The sequence below is a fragment of the Larus michahellis genome, chromosome Z (genome assembly GCF_964199755.1).
Source record: "Larus michahellis chromosome Z, bLarMic1.1, whole genome shotgun sequence".
Classification (NCBI taxonomy): Eukaryota; Metazoa; Chordata; class Aves; order Charadriiformes; family Laridae; genus Larus; species Larus michahellis.
Window position 1 is genome coordinate 48,060,157 of NC_133930.1, and position 22,816 is coordinate 48,082,972.

Sequence of the window (22,816 nt, forward strand, 5' to 3'; positions counted from 1 at the left end):
AGGAGGGAATTGTCGATCTTGTTCTCAGTGTCTCTGAGAATTGCTCTGATTATCCCTGTGACCTTTTTGCTAAGACTCTCCAGAGAGCCGTCCTCAAAACCAACACACATCTTGACATATCTCCCTCATTGATCGCAGTGTCTCCAGGAACGGCATTCAAGGAGCCAGGAACTTTCCTGCCCACACTCTCCGGGGACAGTTCCTTAAAACCAATATACATCCTGCTATATCTCCCACATGGAAAGTGCCAGGAGGGAGAAGTGGGGATTATGTTTAGACTTTCTCAGAACTGTTTCAAATCAACTAGATATCTTTGTGCTGTAAATCTCCCAACAGCCAAATGCAAAAGCAGCAAACATCTCGCTGTATGTCCCACATCCAAAGTGCCAAGAGAGAGCTTGCTCTCCCTGTCTTTGAGTACTGTTTTCACTGTCCCGGTTACCTCTTTGCTAACATTCTCTTCAGAGCTGCAGTGAAACCAGGAACCACGTGGAGAAGGCACCCACACTGAAAATGACTGGAAGGAACACTGGGGCTTCTTCTCAGTGTCTCTGATGTCGGTTTCACTGTCCCGGAAAAGTCTCTGCTAACACCCCGCAGAGCGCTGTGCCCAATATACAGAAACGTCTTGCGGTATCTCCTACAGGGAAAGTGCCAGGAGGGAATTGTCGATCTTGTTCTCAGTGTCTCTGAGAATTGCTCTGATTATCCGTGTGACCTTTTTGCTAAGACTCTCCAGAGAGCCGTCCTCAAAACCAACACACATCTTGACATATCTCCCTCATTGATCGCAGTGTCTCCAGAAACGGCATTCAAGGAGCCAGGAACTTTTCTGCCCACACTCTCCGGGGACAGTTCCTTAAAACCAATATACATCCTGCTATATCTCCCACATGGAAAGTGCCAGGAGGGAAAAGTGGGGATTATGTTTAGACTTTCTCGGAACTGCTTCAAATCAACTAGATATCTTTGTGCTGTAAATCTCCCAACAGCCAAACGCAAAAGCAGCAAACATCTCGTTGTATGTCCCACATCCAAAGTGCCAAGAGAGAGCTTGCTCTCCCTGTCTTTGAGTACTGTTTTCACTGTCCCGGTTACCTCTTTGCTAACATTCTCTTCAGAGCTGCAGTGAAACCAGGAACCACGTGGAGAAGGCACCCACACTGAAAATGACTGGAAGGAACACTGGGGCTTCTTCTCAGTGTCTCTGATGTCGGGTTTTACTGTCCCAGAAAAGTCTCTGCTAACACCCTGCAGAGCGCTGTGCCCAATATACAGAAACGTCTTGCGGTATCTCCTACAGGGAAAGTGCCAGGAGGGAATTGTCGATCTTGTTCTCAGTGTCTCTGAGAATTGCTCTGATTATCCGTGTGACCTTTTTGCTAAGACTCTCCAGAGAGCCGTCCTCAAAACCAACACACATCTTGACATATCTCCCTCATTGATCGCAGTGTCTCCAGGAACGGCATTCAAGGAGCCAGGAACTTTTCTGCCCACACTCTCCGGGGACAGTTCCTTAAAACCAATATACATCCTGCTATATCTCCCACATGGAAAATGCCAGGAGGGAGAAGTGGGGATTATGTTTAGACATTCTCAGAACTGCTTCAAATCAACTAGATATCTTTGTGCTGTAAATCTCCCAACAGCCAAACGCAAAAGCAGCAAACATCTCGCTGTATGTCCCACATCCAAAGTGCCAAGAGACTAATGTAGAGCTTGCTCTCCCTGTCTTTGAGTACTGTTTTCACTGTCCCGGTTACCTCTTTGCTAACATTCTCTTCAGAGCTGCAGTGAAACCAGGAACCACGTGGAGAAGGCACCCACACTGAAAATGACTGGAGGGAACATTGCGGCTTCTTCTCAGTGTCTCTGACATAGGGTTTCACTGTCCCGGGAAAGTCTCTGCTAACACCCTGCAGAGCGCTGTGCCCAATATACAGAAACGTCTTGCGGTATCTCCTACAGGGAAAGTGCCAGGAGGAATTGTGGAGCTTGGTCTCAGTGTCTCTGAGAATTGCTCTGATTATCCGTGTGACCTCTTTGCTAAGACTCTCCAGAGAGCCGTCCTCAAAACCAACACACATCTTGACATATCTCCCACGTTGATCGCAGTGCCTCCAGGAACGGCATTCAAGGAGCCAGGAACTTTTCTGCCCACACTCTCCGGGGACAGTTCCTTAAAACCAATATACATCCTGCTATATCTCCCACATGGAAAGTGCCAGGAGGGAGAAGTGGGGATTATGTTTAGACTTTCTCGGAACTGCTTCAAATCAACTAGATATCTTTGTGCTGTAAATCTCCCAACAGCCAAACGCAAAAGCAGCAAACATCTCGCTGTATGTCCCACATCCAAAGTGCCAAGAGAGAGCTTGCTCTCCCTGTCTTTGAGTACTGTTTTCAGTGTCCCGGTTACCTCTTTGCTAACATTCTCTTCAGAGCTGCAGTGAAACCAGGAACCATGTGGAGAAGGCACCCACACTGAAAATGACTGGAAGGAACACTGGGGCTTCTTCTCAGTGTCTCTGACATAGGGTTTCACTGTCCCGGGAAAGTCTCTGCTAACACCCTGCAGAGCGCTGTGCCCAATATACAGAAACGTCTTGCGGTATCTCCTACAGGGAAAGTGCCAGGAGGAATTGTGGAGCTTGGTCTCAGTGTCTCTGAGAATTGCTCTGATTATCCGTGTGACCTCTTTGCTAAGACTCTCCAGAGAGCCGTCCTCAAAACCAACACACATCTTGACATATCTCCCACATTGATCGCAGTGTCTCCAGAAACGGCATTCAAGGAGCCAGGAACTTTTCTGCCCACACTCTCCGGGGACAGTTCCTTAAAACCAATATACATCCTGCTATATCTCCCACATGGAAAGTGCCAGGAGGGAGAAGTGGGGATTATGTTTAGACTTTCTCAGAACTGCTTCAAATCAACTAGATATCTTTGTGCTGTAAATCTCCCAACAGCCAAACGCAAAAGCAGCAAACATCTCGCTGTATGTCCCACATCCAAAGTGCCAAGAGAGAGCTTGCTCTCCCTGTCTTTGAGTACTGTTTTCACTGTCCCGGTTACCTCTTTGCTAACATTCTCTTCAGAGCTGCAGTGAAACCAGGAACCACGTGGAGAAGGCACCCACACTGAAAATGACTGGAAGGAACACTGGGGCTTCTTCTCAGTGTCTCTGACATAGGGTTTCACTGTCCCGGGAAAGTCTCTGCTAACACCCTGCAGAGCGCTGTGCCCAATATACAGAAACGTCTTGCGGTATCTCCTACAGGGAAAGTGCCAGGAGGAATTGTGGAGCTTGGTCTCAGTGTCTCTGAGAATTGCTCTGATTATCCGTGTGACCTCTTTGCTAAGACTCTCCAGAGAGCCGTCCTCAAAACCAACACACATCTTGACATATCTCCCACATTGATCGCAGTGTCTCCAGAAACGGCATTCAAGGAGCCAGGAACTTTTCTGCCCACACTCTCCGGGGACAGTTCCTTAAAACCAATATACATCCTGCTATATCTCCCACATGGAAAGTGCCAGGAGGGAGAAGTGGGGATTATGTTTAGACTTTCTCAGAACTGCTTCAAATCAACTAGATATCTTTGTGCTGTAAATCTCCCAACAGCCAAACGCAAAAGCAGCAAACATCTCGCTGTATGTCCCACATCCAAAGTGCCAAGAGAGAGCTTGCTCTCCCTGTCTTTGAGTACTGTTTTCAGTGTCCCGGTTACCTCTTTGCTAACATTCTCTTCAGAGCTGCAGTGAAACCAGGAACCATGTGGAGAAGGCACCCACACTGAAGGTGCCTGGAAGGAACATTGGGGCTTCTTCTCAGTGTCTCTGACATAGGGTTTCACTGTCCCGGAAAAGTCTCTGCTAACACCCTGCAGAGCGCTGTGCCCAATATACAGAAACGTCTTGCGGTATCTCCTACAGGGAAAGTGCCAGGAGGGAATTGTGGAGCTTGGTCTCAGTGTCTCTGAGAATTGCTCTGATTATCCGTGTGACCTTTTTGCTAAGACTCTCCAGAGAGCCGTCCTCAAAACCAACACACATCTTGACATATCTCCCTCATTGATCGCAGTGTCTCCAGGAACGGCATTCAAGGAGCCAGGAACTTTTCTGCCCACACTCTCCGGGGACAGTTCCTTAAAACCAATATACATCCTGCTATATCTCCCACATGGAAAATGCCAGGAGGGAGAAGTGGGGATTATGTTTAGACTTTCTCAGAACTGCTTCAAATCAACTAGATATCTTTGTGCTGTAAATCTCCCAACAGCCAAATGTAAAAGCAGCAAACATCTCGCTGTATGTCCCACATCCAAAGTGCCAAGAGAGAGCTTGCTCTCCCTGTCTTTGAGTACTGTTTTCACTGTCCCGGTTACCTCTTTGCTAACATTCTCTTCAGAGCTGCAGTGAAACCAGGAACCACGTGGAGAAGGCACCCACACTGAAAATGACTGGAGGGAACATTGGGGCTTCTTCTCAGTGTCTCTGACATAGGGTTTCACTGTCCCGGGAAAGTCTCTGCTAACACCCTGCAGAGCGCTGTGCCCAATATACAGAAACGTCTTGCGGTATCTCCTACAGGGAAAGTGCCAGGAGGAATTGTGGAGCTTGGTCTCAGTGTCTCTGAGAATTGCTCTGATTATCCGTGTGACCTCTTTGCTAAGACTCTCCAGAGAGCCGTCCTCAAAACCAACACACATCTTGACATATCTCCCACATTGATCGCAGTGTCTCCAGAAACGGCATTCAAGGAGCCAGGAACTTTTCTGCCCACACTCTCCGGGGACAGTTCCTTAAAACCAATATACATCCTGCTATATCTCCCACATGGAAAGTGCCAGGAGGGAGAAGTGGGGATTATGTTTAGACTTTCTCAGAACTGCTTCAAATCAACTAGATATCTTTGTGCTGTAAATCTCCCAACAGCCAAACGCAAAAGCAGCAAACATCTCGCTGTATGTCCCACATCCAAAGTGCCAAGAGAGAGCTTGCTCTCCCTGTCTTTGAGTACTGTTTTCACTGTCCCGGTTACCTCTTTGCTAACATTCTCTTCAGAGCTGCAGTGAAACCAGGAACCACGTGGAGAAGGCACCCACACTGAAGGTGCCTGGAAGGAACATTGGGGCTTCTTCTCAGTGTCTCTGACATAGGGTTTCACTGTCCCGGAAAAGTCTCTGCTAACACCCTGCAGAGCGCTGTGCCCAATATACAGAAACGTCTTGCGGTATCTCCTACAGGGAAAGTGCCAGGAGGGAATTGTGGAGCTTGGTCTCAGTGTCTCTGAGAATTGCTCTGATTATCCGTGTGACCTTTTTGCTAAGACTCTCCAGAGAGCCGTCCTCAAAACCAACACACATCTTGACATATCTCCCTCATTGATCGCAGTGTCTCCAGGAACGGCATTCAAGGAGCCAGGAACTTTTCTGCCCACACTCTCCGGGGACAGTTCCTTAAAACCAATATACATCCTGCTATATCTCCCACATGGAAAATGCCAGGAGGGAGAAGTGGGGATTATGTTTAGACTTTCTCAGAACTGCTTCAAATCAACTAGATATCTTTGTGCTGTAAATCTCCCAACAGCCAAATGTAAAAGCAGCAAACATCTCGCTGTATGTCCCACATCCAAAGTGCCAAGAGAGAGCTTGCTCTCCCTGTCTTTGAGTACTGTTTTCACTGTCCCGGTTACCTCTTTGCTAACATTCTCTTCAGAGCTGCAGTGAAACCAGGAACCACGTGGAGAAGGCACCCACACTGAAAATGACTGGAGGGAACATTGGGGCTTCTTCTCAGTGTCTCTGACATAGGGTTTCACTGTCCCGGGAAAGTCTCTGCTAACACCCTGCAGAGCGCTGTGCCCAATATACAGAAACGTCTTGCGGTATCTCCTACAGGGAAAGTGCCAGGAGGAATTGTGGAGCTTGGTCTCAGTGTCTCTGAGAATTGCTCTGATTATCCGTGTGACCTCTTTGCTAAGACTCTCCAGAGAGCCGTCCTCAAAACCAACACACATCTTGACATATCTCCCACATTGATCGCAGTGTCTCCAGAAACGGCATTCAAGGAGCCAGGAACTTTTCTGCCCACACTCTCCGGGGACAGTTCCTTAAAACCAATATACATCCTGCTATATCTCCCACATGGAAAGTGCCAGGAGGGAGAAGTGGGGATTATGTTTAGACTTTCTCAGAACTGCTTCAAATCAACTAGATATCTTTGTGCTGTAAATCTCCCAACAGCCAAACGCAAAAGCAGCAAACATCTCGCTGTATGTCCCACATCCAAAGTGCCAAGAGAGAGCTTGCTCTCCCTGTCTTTGAGTACTGTTTTCAGTGTCCCGGTTACCTCTTTGCTAACATTCTCTTCAGAGCTGCAGTGAAACCAGGAACCATGTGGAGAAGGCACCCACACTGAAAATGACTGGAAGGAACACTGGGGCTTCTTCTCAGTGTCTCTGATGTCGGGTTTTACTGTCCCGGAAAAGTCTCTGCTAACACCCTGCAGAGCGCTGTGCCCAATATACAGAAACGTCTTGCGGTATCTCCTACAGGGAAAGTGCCAGGAGGGAATTGTCGATCTTGTTCTCAGTGTCTCTGAGAATTGCTCTGATTATCCGTGTGACCTTTTTGCTAAGACTCTCCAGAGAGCCGTCCTCAAAACCAACACACATCTTGACATATCTCCCACATTGATCGCAGTGTCTCCAGAAACGGCATTCAAGGAGCCAGGAACTTTTCTGCCCACACTCTCCGGGGACAGTTCCTTAAAACCAATATACATCCTGCTATATCTCCCACATGGAAAGTGCCAGGAGGGAGAAGTGGGGATTATGTTTAGACTTTCTCAGAACTGCTTCAAATCAACTAGATATCTTTGTGCTGTAAATCTCCCAACAGCCAAACGCAAAAGCAGCAAACATCTCGCTGTATGTCCCACATCCAAAGTGCCAAGAGAGAGCTTGCTCTCCCTGTCTTTGAGTACTGTTTTCAGTGTCCCGGTTACCTCTTTGCTAACATTCTCTTCAGAGCTGCAGTGAAACCAGGAACCATGTGGAGAAGGCACCCACACTGAAAATGACTGGAAGGAACACTGGGGCTTCTTCTCAGTGTCTCTGATGTCGGGTTTTACTGTCCCGGAAAAGTCTCTGCTAACACCCTGCAGAGCGCTGTGCCCAATATACAGAAACGTCTTGCGGTATCTCCTACAGGGAAAGTGCCAGGAGGGAATTGTCGATCTTGTTCTCAGTGTCTCTGAGAATTGCTCTGATTATCCGTGTGACCTTTTTGCTAAGACTCTCCAGAGAGCCGTCCTTAAAACCAACACACATCTTGACATATCTCCCACATTGATCGCAGTGTCTCCAGAAACGGCATTCAAGGAGCCAGGAACTTTTCTGCCCACACTCTCCGGGGACAGTTCCTTAAAACCAATATACATCCTGCTATATCTCCCACATGGAAAGTGCCAGGAGGGAGAAGTGGGGATTATGTTTAGACTTTCTCAGAACTGCTTCAACTCAACTAGATATCTTTGTGCTGTAAATCTCCCAACAGCCAAACGCAAAAGCAGCAAACATCTCGCTGTATGTTCCACATCCAAAGTGCCAAGAGAGAGCTTGCTCTCCCTGTCTTTGAGTACTGTTTTCAGTGTCCCGGTTACCTCTTTGCTAACATTCTCTTCAGAGCTGCAGTGAAACCAGGAACCATGTGGAGAAGGCACCCACACTGAAAATGACTGGAAGGAACACTGGGGCTTCTTCTCAGTGTCTCTGATGTCGGGTTTCACTGTCCCGGGAAAGTCTCTGCTAACACCCTGCAGAGCGCTGTGCCCAATATACAGAAACGTCTTGCGGTATCTCCTACAGGGAAAGTGCCAGGAGGAATTGTGGAGCTTGGTCTCAGTGTCTCTGAGAATTGCTCTGATTATCCGTGTGACCTCTTTGCTAAGACTCTCCAGAGAGCCGTCCTCAAAACCAACACACATCTTGACATATCTCCCACATTGATCGCAGTGTCTCCAGAAACGGCATTCAAGGAGCCAGGAACTTTTCTGCCCACACTCTCCGGGGACAGTTCCTTAAAACCAATATACATCCTGCTATATCTCCCACATGGAAAGTGCCAGGAGGGAGAAGTGGGGATTATGTTTAGACTTTCTCAGAACTGCTTCAAATCAACTAGATATCTTTGTGCTGTAAATCTCCCAACAGCCAAACGCAAAAGCAGCAAACATCTCGCTGTATGTCCCACATCCGAAGTGCCAAGAGAGAGCTTGCTCTCCCTGTCTTTGAGTACTGTTTTCACTGTCCCGGTTACCTCTTTGCTAACATTCTCTTCAGAGCTGCAGTGAAACCAGGAACCACGTGGAGAAGGCACCCACACTGAAAATGACTGGAGGGAACATTGCGGCTTCTTCTCAGTGTCTCTGACTTAGGGTTTCACTGTCCCGGGAAAGTCTCTGCTAACACCCTGCAGAGCGCTGTGCCCAATATACAGAAACGTCTTGCGGTATCTCCTACAGGGAAAGTGCCAGGAGGAATTGTGGAGCTTGGTCTCAGTGTCTCTGAGAATTGCTCTGATTATCCGTGTGACCTCTTTGCTAAGACTCTCCAGAGAGACGTCCTCAAAACCAACACACATCTTGACATATCTCCCACATTGATCGCAGTGTCTCCAGAAACGGCATTCAAGGAGCCAGGAACTTTTTTGCCCACACTCTCCGGGGACAGTTCCTTAAAACCAATATACATCCTGCTATATCTCCCACATGGAAAGTGCCAGGAGGGAGAAGTGGGGATTATGTTTAGACTTTCTCAGAACTGCTTCAAATCAACTAGATATCTTTGTGCTGTAAATCTCCCAACAGCCAAACGCAAAAGCAGCAAACATCTCGCTGTATGTCCCACATCCAAAGTGCCAAGAGAGAGCTTGCTCTCCCTGTCTTTGAGTACTGTTTTCAGTGTCCCGGTTACCTCTTTGCTAACATTCTCTTCAGAGCTGCAGTGAAACCAGGAACCATGTGGAGAAGGCACCCACACTGAAAATGACTGGAAGGAACACTGGGGCTTCTTCTCAGTGTCTCTGATGTCGGGTTTTACTGTCCCGGAAAAGTCTCTGCTAACACCCTGCAGAGCGCTGTGCCCAATATACAGAAACGTCTTGCGGTATCTCCTACAGGGAAAGTGCCAGGAGGGAATTGTCGATCTTGTTCTCAGTGTCTCTGAGAATTGCTCTGATTATCCGTGTGACCTTTTTGCTAAGACTCTCCAGAGAGCCGTCCTCAAAACCAACACACATCTTGACATATCTCCCTCATTGATCGCAGTGTCTCCAGGAACGGCATTCAAGGAGCCAGGAACTTTTCTGCCCACACTCTCCGGGGACAGTTCCTTAAAACCAATATACATCCTGCTATATCTCCCACATGGAAAATGCCAGGAGGGAGAAGTGGGGATTATGTTTAGACTTTCTCAGAACTGCTTCAAATCAACTAGATATCTTTGTGCTGTAAATCTCCCAACAGCCAAATGTAAAAGCAGCAAACATCTCGCTGTATGTCCCACATCCAAAGTGCCAAGAGAGAGCTTGCTCTCCCTGTCTTTGAGTACTGTTTTCACTGTCCCGGTTACCTCTTTGCTATCATTCTCTTCAGAGCTGCAGTGAAACCAGGAACCACGTGGAGAAGGCACCCACACTGAAAATGACTGGAGGGAACATTGCGGCTTCTTCTCAGTGTCTCTGACATAGGGTTTCACTGTCCCGGGAAAGTCTCTGCTAACACCCTGCAGAGCGCTGTGCCCAATATACAGAAACGTCTTGCGGTATCTCCTACAGGGAAAGTGCCAGGAGGAATTGTGGAGCTTGGTCTCAGTGTCTCTGAGAATTGCTCTGATTATCCGTGTGACCTCTTTGCTAAGACTCTCCAGAGAGCCGTCCTCAAAACCAACACACATCTTGACATATCTCCCACATTGATCGCAGTGTCTCCAGAAACGGCATTCAAGGAGCCAGGAACTTTTCTGCCCACACTCTCCGGGGACAGTTCCTTAAAACCAATATACATCCTGCTATATCTCCCACATGGAAAGTGCCAGGAGGGAGAAGTGGGGATTATGTTTAGACTTTCTCAGAACTGCTTCAAATCAACTAGATATCTTTGTGCTGTAAATCTCCCAACAGCCAAACGCAAAAGCAGCAAACATCTCGCTGTATGTCCCACATCGAAAGTGCCAAGAGAGAGCTTGCTCTCCCTGTCTTTGAGTACTGTTTTCAGTGTCCCGGTTACCTCTTTGCTAACATTCTCTTCAGAGCTGCAGTGAAACCAGGAACCATGTGGAGAAGGCACCCACACTGAAAATGACTGGAAGGAACACTGGGGCTTCTTCTCAGTGTCTCTGATGTCGGGTTTTACTGTCCCGGAAAAGTCTCTGCTAACACCCTGCAGAGCGCTGTGCCCAATATACAGAAACGTCTTGCGGTATCTCCTACAGGGAAAGTGCCAGGAGGGAATTGTCGATCTTGTTCTCAGTGTCTCTGAGAATTGCTCTGATTATCCGTGTGACCTTTTTGCTAAGACTCTCCAGAGAGCCGTCCTCAAAACCAACACACATCTTGACATATCTCCCACATTGATCGCAGTGTCTCCAGAAACGGCATTCAAGGAGCCAGGAACTTTTCTGCCCACACTCTCCGGGAACAGTTCCTTAAAACCAATATACATCCTGCTATATCTCCCACATGGAAAGTGCCAAGAGGGAAAAGTGGGGATTATGTTTAGACTTTCTCAGAACTGCTTCAAATCAACTAGATATCTTTGTGCTGTAAATCTCCCAACAGCCAAACGCAAAAGCAGCAAACATCTCGCTGTATGTCCCACATCCAAAGTGCCAAGAGAGAGCTTGCTCTCCCTGTCTTTGAGTACTGTTTTCACTGTCCCGGTTACCTCTTTGCTAACATTCTCTTCAGAGCTGCAGTGAAACCAGGAACCACGTGGAGAAGGCACCCACACTGAAAATGACTGGAGGGAACATTGCGGCTTCTTCTCAGTGTCTCTGACATAGGGTTTCACTGTCCCGGGAAAGTCTCTGCTAACACCCTGCAGAGCGCTGTGCCCAATATACAGAAACGTCTTGCGGTATCTCCTACAGGGAAAGTGCCAGGAGGAATTGTGGAGCTTGGTCTCAGTGTCTCTGAGAATTGCTCTGATTATCCCTGTGACCTCTTTGCTAAGACTCTCCAGAGAGACGTCCTCAAAACCAACACACATCTTGACATATCTCCCACATTGATCGCAGTGTCTCCAGAAACGGCATTCAAGGAGCCAGGAACTTTTCTGCCCACACTCTCCGGGGACAGTTCCTTAAAACCAGTATACATCCTGCTATATCTCCCACATGGAAAGTGCCAGGAGGGAGAAGTGGGGATTATGTTTAGACTTTCTCAGAACTGCTTCAAATCAACTAGATATCTTTGTGCTGTAAATCTCCCAACAGCCAAACGCAAAAGCAGCAAACATCTCGCTGTATGTTCCACATCCAAAGTGCCAAGAGAGAGCTTGCTCTCCCTGTCTTTGAGTACTGTTTTCAGTGTCCCGGTTACCTCTTTGCTAACATTCTCTTCAGAGCTGCAGTGAAACCAGGAACCATGTGGAGAAGGCACCCACACTGAAAATGACTGGAAGGAACACTGGGGCTTCTTCTCAGTGTCTCTGATGTCGGGTTTCACTGTCCCGGGAAAGTCTCTGCTAACACCCTGCAGAGCGCTGTGCCCAATATACAGAAACGTCTTGCGGTATCTCCTACAGGGAAAGTGCCAGGAGGAATTGTGGAGCTTGGTCTCAGTGTCTCTGAGAATTGCTCTGATTATCCGTGTGACCTCTTTGCTAAGACTCTCCAGAGAGCCGTCCTCAAAACCAACACACATCTTGACATATCTCCCACATTGATCGCAGTGTCTCCAGGAACGGCATTCAAGGAGCCAGGAACATTTCTGCCCACACTCTCCGGGGACAGTTCCTTAAAACCAATATACATCCTGCTATATCTCCTACATGGAAAGTGCCAGGAGGGAGAAGTGGGGATTATGTTTAGACTTTCTCAGAACTGCTTCAAATCAACTAGATATCTTTGTGCTGTAAATCTCCCAACAGCCAAACGCAAAAGCAGCAAACATCTCGCTGTATGTCCCACATCCAAAGTGCCAAGAGAGAGCTTGCTCTCCCTGTCTTTGAGTACTGTTTTCACTGTCCCGGTTACCTCTTTGCTAACATTCTCTTCAGAGCTGCAGTGAAACCAGGAACCATGTGGAGAAGGCACCCACACTGAAAATGACTGGAAGGAACACTGGGGCTTCTTCTCAGTGTCTCTGACATAGGGTTTCACTGTCCCGGGAAAGTCTCTGCTAACACCCTGCAGAGCGCTGTGCCCAATATACAGAAACGTCTTGCGGTATCTCCTACAGGGAAAGTGCCAGGAGGAATTGTGGAGCTTGGTCTCAGTGTCTCTGAGAATTGCTCTGATTATCCCTGTGACCTCTTTGCTAAGACTCTCCAGAGAGACGTCCTCAAAACCAACACACATCTTGACATATCTCCCACATTGATCGCAGTGTCTCCAGAAACGGCATTCAAGGAGCCAGGAACTTTTCTGCCCACACTCTCCGGGGACAGTTCCTTAAAACCAGTATACATCCTGCTATATCTCCCACATGGAAAGTGCCAGGAGGGAGAAGTGGGGATTATGTTTAGACTTTCTCAGAACTGCTTCAAATCAACTAGATATCTTTGTGCTGTAAATCTCCCAACAGCCAAACGCAAAAGCAGCAAACATCTCGCTGTATGTTCCACATCCAAAGTGCCAAGAGAGAGCTTGCTCTCCCTGTCTTTGAGTACTGTTTTCAGTGTCCCGGTTACCTCTTTGCTAACATTCTCTTCAGAGCTGCAGTGAAACCAGGAACCATGTGGAGAAGGCACCCACACTGAAAATGACTGGAAGGAACATTGGGGCTTCTTCTCAGTGTCTCTGATGTCGGGTTTCACTGTCCCGGGAAAGTCTCTGCTAACACCCTGCAGAGCGCTGTGCCCAATATACAGAAACGTCTTGCGGTATCTCCTACAGGGAAAGTGCCAGGAGGAATTGTGGAGCTTGGTCTCAGTGTCTCTGAGAATTGCTCTGATTATCCGTGTGACCTCTTTGCTAAGACTCTCCAGAGAGCCGTCCTCAAAACCAACACACATCTTGACATATCTCCCACATTGATCGCAGTGTCTCCAGGAACGGCATTCAAGGAGCCAGGAACATTTCTGCCCACACTCTCCGGGGACAGTTCCTTAAAACCAATATACATCCTGCTATATCTCCTACATGGAAAGTGCCAGGAGGGAGAAGTGGGGATTATGTTTAGACTTTCTCAGAACTGCTTCAAATCAACTAGATATCTTTGTGCTGTAAATCTCCCAACAGCCAAACGCAAAAGCAGCAAACATCTCGCTGTATGTCCCACATCCAAAGTGCCAAGAGAGAGCTTGCTCTCCCTGTCTTTGAGTACTGTTTTCAGTGTCCCGGTTACCTCTTTGCTAACATTCTCTTCAGAGCTGCAGTGAAACCAGGAACCATGTGGAGAAGGCACCCACACTGAAAATGACTGGAAGGAACACTGGGGCTTCTTCTCAGTGTCTCTGATGTCGGGCTTTACTGTCCCGGAAAAGTCTCTGCTAACACCCTGCAGAGCGCTGTGCCCAATATACAGAAACGTCTTGCGGTATCTCCTACAGGGAAAGTGCCAGGAGGGAATTGTCGATCTTGTTCTCAGTGTCTCTGAGAATTGCTCTGATTATCCGTGTGACCTTTTTGCTAAGACTCTCCAGAGAGCCGTCCTCAAAACCAACACACATCTTGACATATCTCCCACATTGATCGCAGTGTCTCCAGAAACGGCATTCAAGGAGCCAGGAACTTTTCTGCCCACACTCTCCGGGAACAGTTCCTTAAAACCAATATACATCCTGCTATATCTCCCACATGGAAAGTGCCAAGAGGGAAAAGTGGGGATTATGTTTAGACTTTCTCAGAACTGCTTCAAATCAACTAGATATCTTTGTGCTGTAAATCTACCAACAGCCAAACGCAAAAGCAGCAAACATCTCGCTGTATGTCCCACATCCAAAGTGCCAAGAGAGAGCTTGCTCTCCCTGTCTTTGAGTACTGTTTTCACTGTCCCGGTTACCTCTTTGCTAACATTCTCTTCAGAGCTGCAGTGAAACCAGGAACCACGTGGAGAAGGCACCCACACTGAAAATGACTGGAGGGAACATTGCGGCTTCTTCTCAGTGTCTCTGACATAGGGTTTCACTGTCCCGGGAAAGTCTCTGCTAACACCCTGCAGAGCGCTGTGCCCAATATACAGAAACGTCTTGCGGTATCTCCTACAGGGAAAGTGCCAGGAGGAATTGTGGAGCTTGGTCTCAGTGTCTCTGAGAATTGCTCTGATTATCCCTGTGACCTCTTTGCTAAGACTCTCCAGAGAGACGTCCTCAAAACCAACACACATCTTGACATATCTCCCACATTGATCGCAGTGTCTCCAGAAACGGCATTCAAGGAGCCAGGAACTTTTCTGCCCACACTCTCCGGGGACAGTTCCTTAAAACCAGTATACATCCTGCTATATCTCCCACATGGAAAGTGCCAGGAGGGAGAAGTGGGGATTATGTTTAGACTTTCTCAGAACTGCTTCAAATCAACTAGATATCTTTGTGCTGTAAATCTCCCAACAGCCAAACGCAAAAGCAGCAAACATCTCGCTGTATGTTCCACATCCAAAGTGCCAAGAGAGAGCTTGCTCTCCCTGTCTTTGAGTACTGTTTTCAGTGTCCCGGTTACCTCTTTGCTAACATTCTCTTCAGAGCTGCAGTGAAACCAGGAACCACGTGGAGAAGGCACCCACACTGAAAATGACTGGAGGGAACATTGCGGCTTCTTCTCAGTGTCTCTGACATAGGGTTTCACTGTCCCGGGAAAGTCTCTGCTAACACCCTGCAGAGCGCTGTGCCCAATATACAGAAACGTCTTGCGGTATCTCCTACAGGGAAAGTGCCAGGAGGAATTGTCGAACTTGGTCTCAGTGTCTCTGAGAATTGCTCTGATTATCCGTGTGACCTCTTTGCTAAGACTCTCCAGAGAGCCGTCCTCAAAACCAACACACATCTTGACATATCTCCCACATTGATCGCAGTGTCTCCAGAAACGGCATTCAAGGAGCCAGGAACTTTTCTGCCCACACTCTCCGGGGACAGTTCCTTAAAACCAATATACATCCTGCTATATCTCCCACATGGAAAGTGCCAGGAGGGAAAAGTGGGGATTATGTTTAGACTTTCTCAGAACTGCTTCAAATCAACTAGATATCTTTGTGCTGTAAATCTCCCAACAGCCAAACGCAAAAGCAGCAAACATCTCGCTGTATGTCCCACATCCAAAGTGCCAAGAGAGAGCTTGCTCTCCCTGTCTTTGAGTACTGTTTTCACTGTCCCGGTTACCTCTTTGCTAACATTCTCTTCAGAGCTGCAGTGAAACCAGGAACCACGTGGAGAAGGCACCCACACTGAAGGTGCCTGGAAGGAACATTGGGGCTTCTTCTCAGTGTCTCTGATGTCGGGTTTTACTGTCCCGGAAAAGTCTCTGCTAACACCCTGCAGAGCGCTGTGCCCAATATACAGAAACGTCTTGTGGTATCTCCTACAGGGAAAGTGCCAGGAGGGAATTGTCGATCTTGGTCTCAGTGTCTCTGAGAATTGCTCTGATTATCCCTGTGACCTTTTTGCTAAGACTCTCCAGAGAGCCGTCCTCAAAACCAACACACATCTTGACATATCTCCCTCATTGATCGCAGTGTCTCCAGGAACGGCATTCAAGGAGCCAGGAACTTTTCTGCCCACACTCTCCGGGGACAGTTCCTTAAAACCAATATACATCCTGCTATATCTCCCACATGGAAAATGCCAGGAGGGAGAAGTGGGGATTATGTTTAGACTTTCTCAGAACTGCTTCAAATCAACTAGATATCTTTGTGCTGTAAATCTACCAACAGCCAAACGCAAAAGCAGCAAACATCTCGCTGTATGTCCCACATCCAAAGTGCCAAGAGAGAGCTTGCTCTCCCTGTCTTTGAGTACTGTTTTCAGTGTCCCGGTTACCTCTTTGCTAACATTCTCTTCAGAGCTGCAGTGAAACCAGGAACCACGTGGAGAAGGCACCCACACTGAAAATGACTGGAGGGAACATTGCGGCTTCTTCTCAGTGTCTCTGACATAGGGTTTCACTGTCCCGGGAAAGTCTCTGCTAACACCCTGCAGAGCGCTGTGCCCAATATACAGAAACGTCTTGCGGTATCTCCTACAGGGAAAGTGCCAGGAGGAATTGTGGACCTTGGTCTCAGTGTCTCTGAGAATTGCTCTGATTATCCCTGTGACCTCTTTGCTAAGACTCTCCAGAGAGCCGTCCTCAAAACCAACACACATCTTGACATATCTCCCACATTGATCGCAGTGTCTCCAGAAACGGCATTCAAGGAGCCAGGAACTTTTCTGCCCACACTCTCCGGGGACAGTTCCTTAAAACCAATATACATCCTGCTATATCTCCCACATGGAAAGTGCCAGGAGGGAAAAGTGGGGATTATGTTTAGACTTTCTCAGAACTGCTTCAAATCAACTAGATATCTTTGTGCTGTAAATCTCCCAACAGCCAAACGCAAAAGCAGCAAACATCTCGCTGTATGTCCCACATCCAAAGTGCCAAGAGAGAGCTTGCTCTCCCTGTCTTTGAGTACTGTTTTCAGTGTCCCGGTTACCTCTTTGCTAACATTCTCTTCAGAGCTGCAGTGAAACCAGGAACCATGTGGAGAAGGCACCCACACTGAAAATGACTGGAAGGAACACTGGGGCTTCTTCTCAGTGTCTCTGATGTCGGGTTTTACTGTCCCAGGAAAGTCTCTGCTAACACCCTGCAGAGCGCTGTGCCCAATATACAGAAACGTCTTGCGGTATCTCCTACAGGGAAAGTGCCAGGAGGGAATTGTCGATCTTGTTCTCAGTGTCTCTGAGAATTGCTCTGATTATCCGTGTGACCTTTTTGCTAAGACTCTCCAGAGAGCCGTCCTTAAAACCAACACACATCTTGACATATCTCCCTCATTGATCGCAGTGTCTCCAGGAACGGCATTCAAGGAGCCAGGAACTTTTCTGCCCACACTCTCCGGGGACAGTTCCTTAAAACCAATATACATCCTGCTATATCTCCCACATGGAAAATGCCAGGAGGGAGAAGTGGGGATTATGTTTAGACATTCTCAGAACTGCTTCAAATCAACTAGATATCTTTGTGCTGTAAATCTCCCAACAGCCAAATGTAAAAGCAGCAAACATCTCGCTGTATGTCCCACATCCAAAGTGCCAAGAGAGAGCTTGCTCTCCCTGTCTTTGAGTACTGTTTTCACTGTCCCGGTTACCTCTTTGCTAACATTCTCTTCAGAGCTGCAGTGAAACCAGGAACCACGTGGAGAAGGCACCCACACTGAAAATGACTGGAGGGAACATTGCGGCTTCTTCTCAGTGTCTCTGACATAGGGTTTCACTGTCCCGGGAAAGTCTCTGCTAACACCCTGCAGAGCGCTGTGCCCAATATACAGAAACGTCTTGCGGTATCTCCTACAGGGAAAGTGCCAGGAGGAATTGTGGAGCTTGGTCTCAGTGTCTCTGAGAATTGCTCTGATTATCCGTGTGACCTCTTTGCTAAGACTCTCCAGAGAGCCGTCCTCAAAACCAACACACATCTTGATATATCTCCCACATTGATCGCAGTGTCTCCAGAAACGGCATTCAAGGAGCCAGGAACTTTTCTGCCCACACTCTCCGGGGACAGTTCCTTAAAACCAATATACATCCTGCTATATCTCCCACATGGAAAGTGCCAGGAGGGAGAAGTGGGGATTATGTTTAGACTTTCTCAGAACTGCTTCAAATCAACTAGATATCTTTGTGCTGTAAATCTCCCAACAGCCAAACGCAAAAGCAGCAAACATCTCGCTGTATGTCCCACATCCAAAGTGCCAAGAGACTAATGTAGAGCTTGCTCTCCCTGTCTTTGAGTACTGTTTTCAGTGTCCCGGTTACCTCTTTGCTAACATTCTCTTCAGAGCTGCAGTGAAACCAGGAACCATGTGGAGAAGGCACCCACACTGAAAATGACTGGAAGGAACACTGGGGCTTCTTCTCAGTGTCTCTGATGTCGGGTTTTACTGTCCCGGAAAAGTCTCTGCTAACACCCTGCAGAGCGCTGTGCCCAATATACAGAAACGTCTTGCGGTATCTCCTACAGGGAAAGTGCCAGGAGGGAATTGTCGATCTTGTTCTCAGTGTCTCTGAGAATTGCTCTGATTATCCGTGTGACCTTTTTGCTAAGACTCTCCAGAGAGCCGTCCTTAAAACCAACACACATCTTGACATATCTCCCTCATTGATCGCAGTGTCTCCAGGAACGGCATTCAAGGAGCCAGGAACTTTTCTGCCCACACTCTCCGGGGACAGTTCCTTAAAACCAATATACATCCTGCTATATCTCCCACATGGAAAATGCCAGGAGGGAGAAGTGGGGATTATGTTTAGACTTTCTCAGAACTGCTTCAAATCAACTAGATATCTTTGTGCTGTAAATCTACCAACAGCCAAATGTAAAAGCAGCAAACATCTCGCTGTATGTCCCACATCCAAAGTGCCAAGAGAGAGCTTGCTCTCCCTGTCTTTGAGTACTGTTTTCACTGTCCCGGTTACCTCTTTGCTAACATTCTCTTCAGAGCTGCAGTGAAACCAGGAACCACGTGGAGAAGGCACCCACACTGAAAATGACTGGAGGGAACATTGCGGCTTCTTCTCAGTGTCTCTGACATAGGGTTTCACTGTCCCGGGAAAGTCTCTGCTAACACCCTGCAGAGCGCTGTGCCCAATATACAGAAACGTCTTGCGGTATCTCCTACAGGGAAAGTGCCAGGAGGAATTGTCGAACTTGGTCTCAGTGTCTCTGAGAATTGCTCTGATTATCCGTGTGACCTCTTTGCTAAGACTCTCCAGAGAGCCGTCCTCAAAACCAACACACATCTTGACATATCTCCCACATTGATCGCAGTGTCTCCAGAAACGGCATTCAAGGAGCCAGGAACTTTTCTGCCCACACTCTCCGGGGACAGTTCCTTAAAACCAATATACATCCTGCTATATCTCCCACATGGAAAGTGCCAGGAGGGAAAAGTGGGGATTATGTTTAGACTTTCTCAGAACTGCTTCAAATCAACTAGATATCTTTGTGCTGTAAATCTCCCAACAGCCAAACGCAAAAGCAGCAAACATCTCGCTGTATGTCCCACATCCAAAGTGCCAAGAGAGAGCTTGCTCTCCCTGTCTTTGAGTACTGTTTTCAGTGTCCCGGTTACCTCTTTGCTAACATTCTCTTCAGAGCTGCAGTGAAACCAGGAACCACGTGGAGAAGGCACCCACACTGAAGGTGCCTGGAAGGAACATTGGGGCTTCTTCTCAGTGTCTCTGATGTCGGGTTTTACTGTCCCGGAAAAGTCTCTGCTAACACCCTGCAGAGCGCTGTGCCCAATATACAGAAACGTCTTGTGGTATCTCCTACAGGGAAAGTGCCAGGAGGGAATTGTCGATCTTGGTCTCAGTGTCTCTGAGAATTGCTCTGATTATCCGTGTGACCTCTTTGCTAAGACTCTCCAGAGAGCCGTCCTCAAAACCAACACACATCTTGACATATCTCCCACATTGATCGCAGTGTCTCCAGAAACGGCATTCAAGGAGCCAGGAACTTTTCTGCCCACACTCTCCGGGGACAGTTCCTTAAAACCAATATACATCCTGCTATATCTCCCACATGGAAAGTGCCAGGAGGGAAAAGTGGGGATTATGTTTAGACTTTCTCAGAACTGCTTCAAATCAACTAGATATCTTTGTGCTGTAAATCTCCCAACAGCCAAACGCAAAAGCAGCAAACATCTCGCTGTATGTCCCACATCCAAAGTGCCAAGAGAGAGCTTGCTCTCCCTGTCTTTGAGTACTGTTTTCACTGTCCCGGTTACCTCTTTGCTAACATTCTCTTCAGAGCTGCAGTGAAACCAGGAACCACGTGGAGAAGGCACCCACACTGAAAATGACTGGAGGGAACATTGCGGCTTCTTCTCAGTGTCTCTGACATAGGGTTTCACTGTCCCGGGAAAGTCTCTGCTAACACCCTGCAGAGCGCTGTGCCCAATATACAGAAACGTCTTGCGGTATCTCCTACAGGGAAAGTGCCAGGAGGAATTGTGGAGCTTGGTCTCAGTGTCTCTGAGAATTGCTCTGATTATCCGTGTGACCTCTTTGCTAAGACTCTCCAGAGAGCCGTCCTCAAAACCAACACACATCTTGATATATCTCCCACATTGATCGCAGTGTCTCCAGAAACGGCATTCAAGGAGCCAGGAACTTTTCTGCCCACACTCTCCGGGGACAGTTCCTTAAAACCAATATACATCCTGCTATATCTCCCACATGGAAAGTGCCAGGAGGGAGAAGTGGGGATTATGTTTAGACTTTCTCAGAACTGCTTCAAATCAACTAGATATCTTTGTGCTGTAAATCTCCCAACAGCCAAACGCAAAAGCAGCAAACATCTCGCTGTATGTCCCACATCCAAAGTGCCAAGAGACTAATGTAGAGCTTGCTCTCCCTGTCTTTGAGTACTGTTTTCAGTGTCCCGGTTACCTCTTTGCTAACATTCTCTTCAGAGCTGCAGTGAAACCAGGAACCATGTGGAGAAGGCACCCACACTGAAAATGACTGGAAGGAACACTGGGGCTTCTTCTCAGTGTCTCTGATGTCGGGTTTTACTGTCCCGGAAAAGTCTCTGCTAACACCCTGCAGAGCGCTGTGCCCAATATACAGAAACGTCTTGCGGTATCTCCTACAGGGAAAGTGCCAGGAGGGAATTGTCGATCTTGTTCTCAGTGTCTCTGAGAATTGCTCTGATTATCCGTGTGACCTTTTTGCTAAGACTCTCCAGAGAGCCGTCCTTAAAACCAACACACATCTTGACATATCTCCCTCATTGATCGCAGTGTCTCCAGGAACGGCATTCAAGGAGCCAGGAACTTTTCTGCCCACACTCTCCGGGAACAGTTCCTTAAAACCAATATACATCCTGCTATATCTCCCACATGGAAAGTGCCAAGAGGGAAAAGTGGGGATTATGTTTAGACTTTCTCAGAACTGCTTCAAATCAACTAGATATCTTTGTGCTGTAAATCTCCCAACAGCCAAACGCAAAAGCAGCAAACATCTCGCTGTATGTCCCACATCCAAAGTGCCAAGAGAGAGCTTGCTCTCCCTGTCTTTGAGTACTGTTTTCACTGTCCCGGTTACCTCTTTGCTAACATTCTCTTCAGAGCTGCAGTGAAACCAGGAACCACGTGGAGAAGGCACCCACACTGAAAATGACTGGAGGGAACATTGCGGCTTCTTCTCAGTGTCTCTGACTTAGGGTTTCACTGTCCCGGGAAAGTCTCTGCTAACACCCTGCAGAGCGCTGTGCCCAATATACAGAAACGTCTTGCGGTATCTCCTACAGGGAAAGTGCCAGGAGGAATTGTGGAGCTTGGTCTCAGTGTCTCTGAGAATTGCTCTGATTATCCGTGTGACCTCTTTGCTAAGACTCTCCAGAGAGCCGTCCTCAAAACCAACACACATCTTGACATATCTCCCACATTGATCGCAGTGTCTCCAGAAACGGCATTCAAGGAGCCAGGAACTTTTCTGCCCACACTCTCCGGGGACAGTTCCTTAAAACCAATATACATCCTGCTATATCTCCCACATGGAAAATGCCAGGAGGGAGAAGTGGGGATTATGTTTAGACTTTCTCAGAACTGCTTCAAATCAACTAGATATCTTTGTGCTGTAAATCTCCCAACAGCCAAATGTAAAAGCAGCAAACATCTCGCTGTATGTCCCACATCCAAAGTGCCAAGAGAGAGCTTGCTCTCCCTGTCTTTGAGTACTGTTTTCACTGTCCCGGTTACCTCTTTGCTAACATTCTCTTCAGAGCTGCAGTGAAACCAGGAACCATGTGGAGAAGGCACCCACACTGAAAATGACTGGAAGGAACACTGGGGCTTCTTCTCAGTGTCTCTGATGTCGGGTTTTACTGTCCCGGAAAAGTCTCTGCTAACACCCTGCAGAGCGCTGTGCCCAATATACAGAAACGTCTTGCGGTATCTCCTACAGGGAAAGTGCCAGGAGGGAATTGTCGATCTTGTTCTCAGTGTCTCTGAGAATTGCTCTGATTATCCGTGTGAACTTTTTGCTAAGACTCTCCAGAGAGCCGTCCTTAAAACCAACACACATCTTGACATATCTCCCACATTGATCGCAGTGTCTCCGGGAACGGCATTCAAGGAGCCAGGAACTTTTCTGCCCACACTGTCCGGGGACAGTTCCTTAAAACCAATATACATCCTGCTATATCTCCCACATGGAAAATGCCAGGAGGGAGAAGTGGGGATTATGTTTAGACTTTCTCAGAACTGCTTCAAATCAACTAGATATCTTTGTGCTGTAAATCTACCAACAGCCAAATGTAAAAGCAGCAAACATCTCGCTGTATGTCCCACATCCAAAGTGCCAAGAGAGAGCTTGCTCTCCCTGTCTTTGAGTACTGTTTTCAGTGTCCCGGTTACCTCTTTGCTAACATTCTCTTCAGAGCTGCAGT